The sequence below is a fragment of the Ovis canadensis genome, chromosome 1 (genome assembly GCF_042477335.2).
Source record: "Ovis canadensis isolate MfBH-ARS-UI-01 breed Bighorn chromosome 1, ARS-UI_OviCan_v2, whole genome shotgun sequence".
NCBI classification, from domain to species: Eukaryota; Metazoa; Chordata; class Mammalia; order Artiodactyla; family Bovidae; genus Ovis; species Ovis canadensis.
In genome coordinates, this window is record NC_091245.1 from 128,881,309 (window position 1) to 128,894,601 (window position 13,293).

The 13,293-nt window shown below is 37.4% G+C and overlaps 1 protein-coding gene across 1 annotated transcript in view; it reads left to right on the forward strand.

Annotated features, from left to right (window-relative positions):
- GRIK1 (glutamate ionotropic receptor kainate type subunit 1) overlaps positions 1 to 13,293 on the forward strand; it is a 450,348-nt gene that overhangs the window by 84,045 nt on the left and 353,010 nt on the right. The gene's annotated exons all lie outside the window — the stretch shown is intronic.

Sequence of the window (13,293 nt, forward strand, 5' to 3'; positions counted from 1 at the left end):
TGTCCATGGACTTCTCCAGGCAAGATTGCCGGAGTGGGTTGCCATTTCTTTCTCCAGGAGATCTTCCTGATCCAGGAATCAAACCCGAGTCTCCTGCATTGCAGGCAGATTCTTAACCAACTGAGCTAAATCAACTATACTCCAATTAAAAAACAAACAAACTCTGTTGCTAACTGTCTGGTCCAGTTATAAGCTGTATTCCTAAGTTTTTTAGTCTCCCTAGGACTCAGTTTCCTCATTTGTAAAGTGAGTAGAGATAATATTACCTAATTCACTTGATTAATAGGAAAGGAATTAAGACAGATAAAGTAGGCTTTGCAGAGTGCCTCACAATTTGTAATTGCTCTAAAAATGGTGGGCTTCTTATTTTTGTTGTTGTAAACTGGCAGCTCCACCCAAGGAGAGTAAGAGAAAGGTCACAGAGAAGGCTGGCATTGAGCCAAGCCCTGAAGGACAGACTGGAGATGCAGGGTAGTCCTGGAAGAAGGAGAGGCTTTTGCAGAGGCCCCAGATATGTCACATGGCGTGGGGTGCTTGGGAAACTGCATGTGTCTAGTCCAAGCATGTAAAACCTCACACATGATGAGTAGGAAGTGAGCTGGAAAACTAGATGAGCAGATGCTGAATATCTTACATGTCTTTGGGCACTTAAACATAATCCCATTGTTAATGGGATGAGAGGAAATAGGTCAATGACCCATTTAAAGCATAGAGAAATGTGATTGGATTTATAGTATAAATGTAATTCTATTTACATTATATTGTTGTTCAGTTGCTCAGTCATGTCCAACTCTTTGCGATCACATGGATTGCAGCACACCAGGCTCCTCTGTCCCTCACTATCTCCCGGAGCTTGCTCAAACTCGTGTCCATCGAGTCAGTGATGCCATCTAACCACCTTATCCTCTGTCGTCCCCTTCTCCTCCGGCCTTCAATCTTTCCCAGCATCATGGTCCTTTCCAATGAGTCAGCTCTTCACATCAGGTGACCAAAGTATTGGAGTTTCAGCTTCAGCATCAGTCCTTCCAATGAACGCTCAGGACTGATCTCCTTTAGGATGGACTGGTTGGACCTCCTTGTAATCCAAGGGACTTTCAAGAGTCTTCTCCAGCACCAGTTTGAAAGCATTAATTCTTTGGGGCACTCAACCTTCTTTATAGTTCCCCTCTCACATCCATATATGACCACTGGAAAAACAATAGCTTTGACTCTACAGACCTTGTCAGCAAAGTAATGACTCTGTTTTTTTAATACACTGTATAAGTTTGTCATAGCTTTTCTTCAGAAATGGGCAAATGATAAGAGATAAGGAAGGGATAAGATTTAAGGGAAGAGATAAGAGATTTCCCTTAGAAAATCTAAAGAGGCTTTGAATAGGAATATAGCAGTTTGTTCAATACAATTAGAAAAGAAGCACAGACATGAGTAGCTACAAAGAAATTATTCTTAAAAATGTGAATAGTGAAACAGTTTCTTTTAACCTAAAATTATTATATTAACTATAGCTTTTTTACTGTAAAAATAATTGTACTATTGTTTACTTTCTAAATTGGCTAGGATTGTTAAAAATAATTATAATGTTGGCAAAGGAAAGATAAAAGCAAGTATAATTTGATAATAGCTATCATGAATTGAAAAGCTTATTTTTGCCCTTGGGCTTAATAATTTCATTTCTAGGCGTCTCTCTTGGGAAATATTATAAAATTCAGCAACACTTAGCAGAATAAAAGATTGGAAATATGTATTTCCAACTAAGGGAATGGTGAAGTCCTCAGTTATGATGTATCAATGTAATCTAATCTTTTGAAAACTTTTAAAATGACAGTCATGATGTGTTTTAAATGAAGCTATTCCAGATAAAAGAGGATGATCAGTTGCATCTGAATTTCAGATGAACAATGAATAATTTGTTTGGTATAAATATGTCCCACACACTTAAGCTATACATATAGCTGGTTCACGTCATTGAAACTAATGCAGCAGAAACTGACACCACACTGTAAAGCAAATATGCTGCGTGCAAGCCGCTTCAGTGTTCGACTCTGTGCGATGCTAGGGAGTATAGCCTGCCAGGTTCCTCTGTCCATGGGGATTCTCAGTGAAGAATACTGGAGTGGGGTGCCCTGTCCTACTCCAGAGGATCTTCCCAACCCAGGGATCAAACCCACATCTCTTAAGTCTCCTGCATTGGCAGGCAGATTCTTTACCACTAGTGCCACTTGGGAAGCCTGAAGCAAATATACCCTAATGGAAAAAAAGGAAGCAGCAACATTATCAACTTAGAAAAAGTGTTTCAGTCTTTATCTGAAATTAAATGGATCTGGGTATTTTGTGTTTCTATTTGCTAGATCTGGCAACCCTAGTTTTAAAGGACCTGTAAAAATGTATTTTACACTATTTGGAAATGTGAGATTAAAAAAAGTATACTGAGTTACAGGGGTCAGGGTGGGGAGGTATGATTTTAAAAGAGTGTACGGAAACACACAAAAATTAAGTCAGTAGTGGGTTTTAATTATAATTAACCCCTGCAGTGGGTTTTAATTATAATTTTTTTCAGCTTTTGGCATTTTTTTTGTATTTATATTTTTCCATGAGTTATTTTTATAAGCAGAAAAATGTGTATATGTGCTTTTATATTTCATGTATAATTCTCTATCACTTTTAACATTGGCAGTGGTCTACATTTATCACTGGTATAAGTCAGGATACCCACTGATTCCCAGATTACTATCAGACACAAGGTTTCCTTAAGAAACCCCCAAATCTCATAGAATAAATTCAGGACTGTGATTCAGTTTTCAGGTTAAGTGTTGTACTACTAGTAAATTCTTCTCCATCTACCCCTCTCAAATCTTTTCCACCTGCCCCCCCCCATCACCTCCCCATTATTCCAGAGCAAACTGCTTGTTTTCCATCAAACCACTTAGAGCTTCAGTATGTACATGTTGAAAAAACAGAGTAAACGAATAAAAGAGAGAAATAAGAGTGGGAACATTGGCTGGCATTTCTCGTTAGGCATACCCTGATATATATGTAGGCCCCAGCGGAATAACTTGATGGTGCCCCAGGTTTGCTTTGACAAATACTAGAGTAGAAATACATGCTCCATAAAAATGGAAATAAAGGAAAATAAAGATAAGTAAAAAGATATGCTTGTAGAGAAACTTTAGTGGACTCAGGAGTCTGGAAAGATCTCTGAAAACAACACAACTGGAAGAAAAGATTCCGAAATATCTTACAGCTTCTAGAGTTCTTCCCCAGAGGCACCTCAGTGTTTTTTCTCTAAAGGTGATTTCGATGACAGCTATATCCTAGACTGTCTTGTTTAAAACAGATTTACGCTTCGTGCCACTGTGTTTTTAAGTTTTTTAGGCACTTATCATAGAACAAACGTTACACAAACCAACCACTGTCTTTTCAGGTCTGACTTTGAATAGAACTCTGGGAAACGTGTTAAAAAGCAAAGGGGTCTCTCAGGCATTTGTTTTACCAACACCTGGTTTTCTCTAAGCATCTTTCTCTCCCCTTCTTTATTTACTCTAGGTTTTTTTGAAGTCCTGATAGTTCATACTGATGTTACAGAAGCACCTTTAAAGGGATAAGTGATATCCAAACCAAGAGCTTTTTTCTCTTCTCACAGTTCACTGCCCACACACTTTCATCTTTTCTCTCCTTTTTTTCTTTTTAAAAATATATTTACCATTTTATTGTATTTTTGTTAATTTTTATTGGAGTATAGTTGCTTTATGTTATGCTAGTTTCTGCTGTGCAGCAAAGTGAATCAGTTACATGTATACATATGTTCGCTCTTCTTTGGATTTCCTTCCCATTTAGGTCAGCAGAGCCCACTGAGTAGAGTTCCCTATGCAATACAGTAGGTTATCTATTTTATACATAATACTGTGTATAAGTCAATTCCAACCTCCCAGTTCATCTCACGCCCCTTCCCATCCTTGGGATCCATAAGTTTGTTCTCTATCTATGTTTATGTCTTTGTTTCTACTTTGCAAATAAGGTCATGTGCACCATTTTTCTAGATTCCACGTATTAGTGTTAATATACAATATTTGCTTTTCTCTTTCTGACTTACTTCACTCTTTTGTCAGTCTCTAGTCCCTCCACATCTCTGCAAATTACACTGTTTCATTCCTTTTCCCTTACTTTTCCTCACTGTGTCCTATTTTCTTAAGCTTAGTTTATGTCTCACTACTTCATCTTTAGCACATTGCTTCTTTTTCTTTCATTGTGAGAAACAGCTTTATAGCTTTTGTCCCCAAGGATCTTTTATTCTAACTCACCAAGGCAGCTGCACACAAAGAAGCAAGCAAGGGGTCTCAATGCTTCTAAATTCTAAGAGATTTAAAAGTCACTCCTTGCACCAAATGCAAGAAAATAGGACTATTTTATAAAAGGTAATTGAACATATGCTAACAATGTCATTATACTTTTTATTTGCAAATGCTTTGCTGGTCATTTATTAATATTATAAAAACAAAATACAAATCTATTTACTGTTCATTGGGCTCACACAGCTATGTTAAGCTCATCTATGGAATGAATTGGACAACTGAAGGGGCCAAGTGAACACAAGATTTGAAAGGGCACGTAGATATTCAAGTGTACTTTGTTTGAAGAAATTTATTTTTTTCCACTCTACATACCCTTTGATTTCTTGTGATAAGAAACATCAGAACTGATTTCAAATACTAAGCTCAAATTTTTCTTTCTCAAGAATCATACTTTGAATGTCATTTCAATTATATGTGCCATAAAAATACTTGAATATTTTTCCTAATGATATGCCATAATCTTTCATGTCATTTGTATATATTCTGTCTTTATAAAGTGTGTTTCCCACTGATTTTGTTTCAGCTCACAGATTTTAGATCCATAAGTCCCCCAAGCTTTCTGGCTGTGATTCTCCTTGCGAATGATAAAAAAGAATGTTCGCTGTGAAAACTGAAAATGACCATAGAGATGAAATGGAAACTAGAAGTTTTTTGCTCACTGTTACTTGGCAGCCTGGATGGGAGGGAAGTTTGGGGGAGAATGGATACATGTATATGTATGGCTGAGTGCCTCCATTGTTTACCTGAAGCTACCACAGTATTGTTAATGGGCTATACCCCCAATACAAAATAAAGTGTTTAAAAAAATAAAATAAAACAAATTATTTTTAAAATTGCAAGTGTATAGTGAGGAATAAATAAAAAGTGACTAAGTGACAAAAGAAAAAAAGCAGAGATTTTGTCTCCTCCTAACTCTCATTCTCACCACCTCAGCAAATAAAAGCAGGTACAATTTCATGAGCTTCTTTAAAAAAAAAAAAAAAAAAAGAAAAAACTATTAAATTAAAAGCAATTAAAAATACACAAAAGCACCTCTCCAGTACTTATAAAATGGAATGTGCTCCCCTCCCAGTACATGTTAATTTTCTTTGTTCTTCTAAATGAGAGTATAGCATTGCATGCAAATACCACAGCTTGTGAGCTTTATGTAACCAGTTGTCAAATAATGCATATTTTGACTATTTCCCCTCTTTGGCCATCCATCACATTCAGTGGTGAGTATGTATATACGTATATTTGCACACTCCTCAATTTGTAAGAGTGGAATAGGATCAATATCAAAGGATATTCATCCAGATAGCTTACATTTCAAAATATCTTTCAAAATAAGGTTGCATTTCTCACTTAATATTATGACATATATTTCCTACATCATCCATTAAAAACTTATTGTTAATAGCTGAATAACATTTTTACACATATGCCCCATAATTTATCCAACAGTATTCTCATTTATGTGATTTTTGAGATTCTCAATGTTTGCAAAATAACTGTCTCTGATGGAATTTGCTCTTCTTTATTGTGTGACGCATGTCTTTGCGTTCATTGTGACAGCATTAACGTGCCTGATTATTAACTCTCAAGTTGAAACTAGAAGTTTACGTATTTATTATGGAAAATAGCATGAAAGTATTTTCGGAAAAAAAGGTCAAATTTAATGAATTTATTAATATTTTTAGGAAATAAAGAATGGTAGGTGAATAGAGGTCCAGAGTGTAGTTGTCTTTATTTAGAGGTGGAAAGGGAGATGGGTGGAGAAGAGAAATGTACAATAAGCAGTTATGTTTGAAATGAATTCTAGTATATACAATTTGGGGCTTCCCTGGTGGCTCAGACGTTAAAGAATCTGTCTGCAATGCAGGAAACCCAGATTCCATCTCTGGGTCGGGAAGATTCCCTGGAGAAGGAAACAGCAAAACATTTCAGAATTCTTGCCTGGAGAATTCCATGGCCAGAGGAGCCTGGTGGACTACAGTCCATGGGGTCAGACATGACTGAGCAACTAACACACACACACACACACATAAAATTTTAAATAGAGTAGTAATATGCTTTTCATACTGTTCTGCACAGTCATGCCTGAGTGACTGAACTGAACTGAATATGCTTTATGAATGTTGTACTATAGCAGCATTATACTCAGCTAGGGAAGGCAAGAGTCTTTCTTCTTCAAAAAACTGACACAAAGAAAATGAAGTCCTATGCACACTAATATGTTGGAGAACTCGGCAGAATGCCTGGGACCTTGCCTCCTCATCACTCTACATTAGGGTTCCTGTGGCTCAGCTGATAAAGAATCTCCATGCAATGCGGGAGACCTGGGTTCAATCTCTGGGTTGAGAAGATCTCCTGGAGAAGGAAAAGCCTACCCGCTCTAGTATTCTGACCTGGAGAATTACATGGACTGTATAGTCCATGGGGTTGCAAAGAGTTTGGATACAACTGAGAGACTTTCCCTCACTCAACAGTGGCACTGTTGCCATCTGGAGCTAGATAATGCCCTATTGTGGGTGCTGTCCTGTGTGCTGTAGGGTGTTTAGCAGCATTGCTGGCCTCTACACACCAGATGCCAGTAGCAACTCCTACCCAACCATGACAAATGAAATTGTCTTCAGATATTGCTAGATGTCCTCTTTGGAAAAAAAAATCCCCTTGGGCTGAGAAGTTCTGCCCTACAATAAAGTCAACCAAGCCCCAGGCTAACAGAGCTGAAGACTAATAGTCAAACATCAATAGTTCAGTTCAGTCACTGAGTCGTGTCTGACTCTTTGTGACCCCATGGACTGCACCCCACCAGGCTTCCCTGTACAACACCAACTCCCAGAGCTTGCTCAAACTCATGTCCATTGAGTCGGTGATGCCATCCTATCATCTCATCCTGTCATCCCCTTCTCCTCCTGCCTTCAATCTTTCCCTGCATTAGGAAATGATGCTTTCAAATGAGTCAGCTTTTTGCATCAGGTGGCCAAAGTATTGGAGCATCAGTCCTTCCAGTGAACATTCAGGACTGATTTCCTTTAGGATGGACTGGTTAAATATTCTTGCAGTTCAATGGACTCTCAAGAGTTTTTGCCAATGCCACAGTTCAAAAGCATCAATTCTTCAGCACTCAGTTTTCTTTATAGTCCAACTCTCACATCCATACATGACCACTAGAAAAACTATAGCCTTGACTAGATGGACCTTTGTTGGCAAAGTAATGTCTCTGCTTTTCAATATGCCTTCTGGATTGGTCATGGCTTTTCTCCCAAGGAGCAAGCACCTTTTAATTTCAGGGCTGCAGTCACCATCTGCAGTGATTTTGGAGCCCTGAAAATAAAGTCTGTCACTGTTTCCATTGTTTCTCCATTTATTTGCAATGAAGTTATGGGACCAGATGCATGATATTTATTTTTTGAAGGTTGAGTTTTAAGGCAGCTTTTTCACTCTCCCCTTTCACTTTCATCAAGAGGCTCTTCAGTTCCACTTCACTTTCTGCCACATGGGTGATGTCGTCTGCATATCTGAGGTTATTGATATTTCTCCTGGCAATCTTGATTCCAGTTTGTGATTCAGCCTGGCATTTCACATGATGTATTCTGCATATAAGTTCAATAAGTAGGGTGACAATATGCAACCTTGACATACTCCTTTCCCAATTTGGAGCCAGCCTGTTATTCCATGTCTGGTTCTAACTGTTGCTTCTTGACCTGCATAAAGACTTCTCAGGAGGCAGTTAAGATCAGTAGACACTTATGGAAAACTCTGCGTTAAAGACAAAGAGCAAATGAGTGAAAAAGAAAAAAGAGAGGGGGGGAACAAATGCACTACATTGCAAGAAGAGGATAAAAGTTCAAACTATATCATTATTAACATCTTCAGAAACATTAGGTTATATATATCAAGTAAATACAGGCTTTTACTTAAAAATATAAGAATAAGAAATAACCTTTGGTTATCAAAATTGTGATGTTTGAAATAAAATAATAGGACTAAAAGATAATGGTAAGAATTCTTTCAGAAAGTCAACCAAAAGGTTAATAAATAGAAAATAGAGTAAAATGGTAAGATTTGGGGATCAATTTAGAAGATAAAAACTTGGAGAAAATAGAGTGGAGGAAATTATCAAATATAATAATAATACAAGAGATGTTTCCTGTGTGCAATGTTTGGGAATCAAAATAACATCAGACTTCTTGTGGCAAAGAAAAATATAAAATAATGGAATACTAGCTTTAAAAATTTAACAGAAAATGGTATTAATCCAGATATTTGCAATAAGCTTAGCTATCAGTCAAGTGTTATGGCAAAATAAGGACATTGTCACAAATATATGATGTCAAAAATGCATCTTAGATGCACCATCTTAGAAACATCTGTTGAATAAACTTTACAAAAATGAGAGTAGATCCAAATAAAAGAGAATGGCAAAGAAGATCTTTAAAATAATGTTGAAGGGAGTCTTTATGACACAGGAGATCTAGAGAACAGCTCATTCATATTGGATCAGGAGGATGAAAGAATATAATCATGTTATCTCCAAAGGAAAAAAAGAACCAATAGATTATTTCACGTACTTGACCTTACTGAAAAAGATTGTGTAATTCTTTGAGAGAGATGGGGAAGATTGTGCCATTGCTGTCTGTACAAAACTAAACAAATGGAAAAAAAATTATGATCAGCAATAAAAACAAAGAGCTGTGCAAGAAATGAAATTCTTTGTTACATACCTCAGCTCTGAGCAGTACTTAAACAAGTATAATAGTGGAAACACTGACTCTTCATTTTTAAGAAATTGTGATAAAACAAAAGAATCACAGAGGTATAAGATAAAAATATGTCAGTGGTTTCTAAGTAAGCTATATCCTCCTTTTTTCATAAAAGCAATGTCAAGAAAAAAACCAAGACATATTAGTGTAAATGTATTCAGAAATATGTGTCATTGCCAAATTAAATAGCTAAAAGTTAGGAGCAGTTGACCTGGGGATCAGAATCTAGGAGTCTAGAGAGTGGAAAGGAAACTTCTCTTATTTACAATAAGTTTATAGAATGTGTTTATTTAACTCAAAAGCACAAATTGCTTTTCCAAAAGTCTGGGCAATTCTGGGCAAGCACACAGAAAACGTCTTTGAGGGGCAGTGAAACATGATGTGTGATTTTGGACCTTCCTCTCAGACTCACTGAATCAAAATTTCTAGTGCTTGAGCCCAAGAATCAACATTTTAATAAAAGCTCCCCAGTTGATGCATATGTAAATTAATGTATGGAAATTATTATATATGATGTTCAGGTATTAAATTTTCAAGGTATAATTATAAAAATAGTATCAAAATAGTTTTATGGGCCAATATGTGTAGAATATTTCAATGCAGAGATTAGGGATGGGGAGAGAAAGAAAGAGAATGTCCATCATCACTGGAATATATATCTTTATGTAGTTGTCCATCATCATTGGAATACTGCCAGAAGACCAAATGTTAAGGTCTATGCTGTCATAAAAAATTTACCTGCTGGGTACTCAGCTGTACTCTGTGCTCATAAATCTTCAGTTCCAGACCCTGGATAGTTGTGTCATAAACATAAACACTCTGCCTAGCAGGCATTTGACTGATCTGTCTTTACAAGCAAGGGGTTTATTAAAAGTATAAGGCATTCCCTGAATGTTTGCTTATTGTCACCTCTCCATCAATCAGTTCTCTGTTTCATACAGTAACAACAACAACAAAAAAAACATTTGCACATGTAGAAAGCAGGTGTTTGGAGTCCAGCTGGTGTTAGAGTAAATGAGAAAGGTTGTTGAGGATGAGTGATGCTATCTACCTTTTACGACTGAAGACTTAGGGAAGCTGGGCAATCCTTAGATACCTTGGATTTTGATCTTCAAATTTTTTAGGTCATGGGGACCTAATAAATTGTATTTACTGTTCAGTGATGAACAATAAATTAGATAATAAATTAAACACTGCTAGAAAGCTTTTAAAATGACCTCCATAAAAGCCTAGAATTGAAAAAGAAAAGATTTTAGTATAAAGTATGGGTTTCAAAACAGCCTAAAACCAAGATTTTGGAGAGAAAATTGGTGAAGAATTTTTTTTTTCACATAAAAATAAATAATTATGAGGCCAGTATTACCTAGGCAGCAAACTAAAGATAGCATAAAATACAAAATAAAATAAACAATCACAAAAGCTATAGAGTAATATCTCTCAAAGACTTTGATACAAAAATTCTCAACATGATATTAACAAACTAAACCCAACCATATGTAAAAAGAAGTATGTAATATGATCAAGTGGGATTTATTCCAAGTGTGCTAGGCTGGTTCAATATTCACAAAAAAATAAAATAACAATGTAAACCACCATAACAACGGGCTAAAATAAGAAAAGGCATATAATCAGATCAACTGATGCAGAAAATTCATTTGACAAAACCAACAGTCATTCATAGTAATAACTCTCAGTAAGTCAGGAAAAAGTAAAAATGACTTTAACTTGATAAAGAATAAGCACAGAAAACCTGTTGTTGTTGCTGTTGTTGTTCCACCTTCTTTCTGGTCCAACTCTCACATCCATACATGACCGCTGGAAAAACCATAGCTTTGACTATATGGACCTTTGTTGGCAAAGTGATGTCTCTTAGCTGGCATCTTACTTGACGAAGGACTAAATGTCTTTCCTCTATTATTGAAAACAAGGGAAGAATGGTCTACTTTCATTACTGTTGTTTGACATATGGCTGGAAATACTTGCTGCTGCAATACAGCAAAGAAAAGAAATAAGAGGCACTCAGATTGGAAAGGAAGAAATAGAACTCTGGTCACTGAAGAAATTTCCCAAAGGAAATATTACCCCCTACCTTCCCCCCACCGAAAAAAAAGAGAGCCTTCCTAGAATTAATGAGTTCAGTAGGGTTAAAAGAGAAAATATCAAAAGGGAAATATCAATCACATTTCAGTATACAAACAATGGATATACAGAACTAAAATTAAAAATAACACCATTTACAGTTGCTCCAAAGAAGTGAAATACTCAGGTATACACTTCAGCAAAACATTTACAAGGTTTGCATGCTGACCACTACAAAATGCTGACAAAAGAAACCAAAGAGGACCTAACAGATGGGGGAAGATAATAGGCTCATGGATTGGAAGGCTCAAAATCATAATAAATTGGTCAATTCTTCCTAGATTGACCTATAGGTTTAATGCAATTCCTGTGAAAATTTCAGCACGGCTTTTATTTTTAGACACAGACAAGTGTACTCTAAACCATGTGCCGGAAGGAACAAGCCCTAGGGTCGCTAAAACAACTTGACAGAGAAAAATAGGGTAGGGGGAATTACTCTGATTACTGTTTGGAAGTACTTCCCTCATAGCTCAGTTAATGAAGAATCCACCTGCAATGCAGGAGACTCGGATTCCATTCCTGGGTCGGGAAGATCAGCTGCAGAAGGGATAGGCTATCCACTCCAGTATTCTTGGGATTCCCTTGTGGCCCAGCTGGTAAAGAATCCACCTGCAATTCGGGAGACCCGTGTTCGATCTCTGGGTTGGGAAGATCCCCTGGAGAAGGGAATGTCTACCCATTCCATTATTCTGGCCTGGAGAATTCCATGGATTACATAGTCCATGGGGTTGCAGAGTTGGATGTGAGTGAGCGACTTTCACTTCACTTCACTGTTTGGGAAGGAAGCAAGTGGCAGGAGGTTGGTTATAAAAGGATAGTAGGAGGGATCTTTGGAGAAGGCAATGGCACCCCACTCCAGTACTCTTGCCTGGCAAATCCCATGGATGGAGGAGCCTGGTAGGCTGCAGCCCATGGGGTCGCTAAGAGTCGGACACGACTGAGTGACTTCACTTTCACTTTTCACTTTCATGCATTGGAGAAGGAAATGGCAACCCACTCCAGTATTCTTGCCTGGAGAATCCCAGGGACGGGGGAGCCTGGTGGGCTGCCGTCTATGGGGTCGCACAGAGTCGGACATGACTGAAGCGATTTAGCAGCAACAGCAGCAGCAGGAGGGATCTTTGTGGTGTTGGAACTTTTCAGTGTCTTGACTGTCACAGTGGATACACAACCAGCACAGGTGATAAAATTGTGAAAAACAAACAAAAACAAACAAAAAAAAACAAACATGAAATTGAATACAAGCATAACTAAGGAAACCTGGTTAAGATTGGTATACCTTGCTTGTGATGTTGCACAGTAGTTTCATAAAATTTTACCATTGTAGAGAACCGCACAAAGCATACAACTCTGCATTGTTTCTATACAACTGAATGTAAAACAGCAATGATCTCAATAACAGTTTCAATTAAAAATCAATAGTGGGTTCAAAATTATGAGTAAAAGTTAAAGCAAAAATATAAATTTTAATACTAGTGTCTGAACGTGTAACTTGCTATCAGATGGGAGTGAATGACATTTTACATTCTTAACAATTTTGAGTACAACCGAATGCATAAATATGTACAACCTAAAATAATTATGAAAATATTGAATGCAATAACTTAGCAAGTTTACGCATGCATGGAGTGGTCATCTAGCAGGCAGATCATTTGCAAAATATCATATGATTCCAGATGTTACTTCTCTGGTTTCAGTTTCCTCATCCATAAAACATGGGCTTGAGTCTAGGACGTGTGTGTGTGTGTGTGCGTGTGTGTGTGTGTGTATGTGCTAAGTTGCTTCAGTTGTGTCTGATTCTTTGCAGCACTGTGGACCATAGTCCACAAGGCTCCTCTCTCCATGGGGATTCTCCAGGAAAAAATATTAGAGTAAGTTGCTGTGCCCTCCTCCAGGGGATCTTCCTGACCCAGGGATCCAAGCCATTGTCTCTTAAGTTCTGGCATAGGCAGGTGGGTTCTTTACCACTAGCCCCATCTGGGAAGCCCAAGTCTAGGATAGGATTGTTCAGCACGGAAAGAACCACAAAGCAAGTCACATATGTAATTTTAGATTTT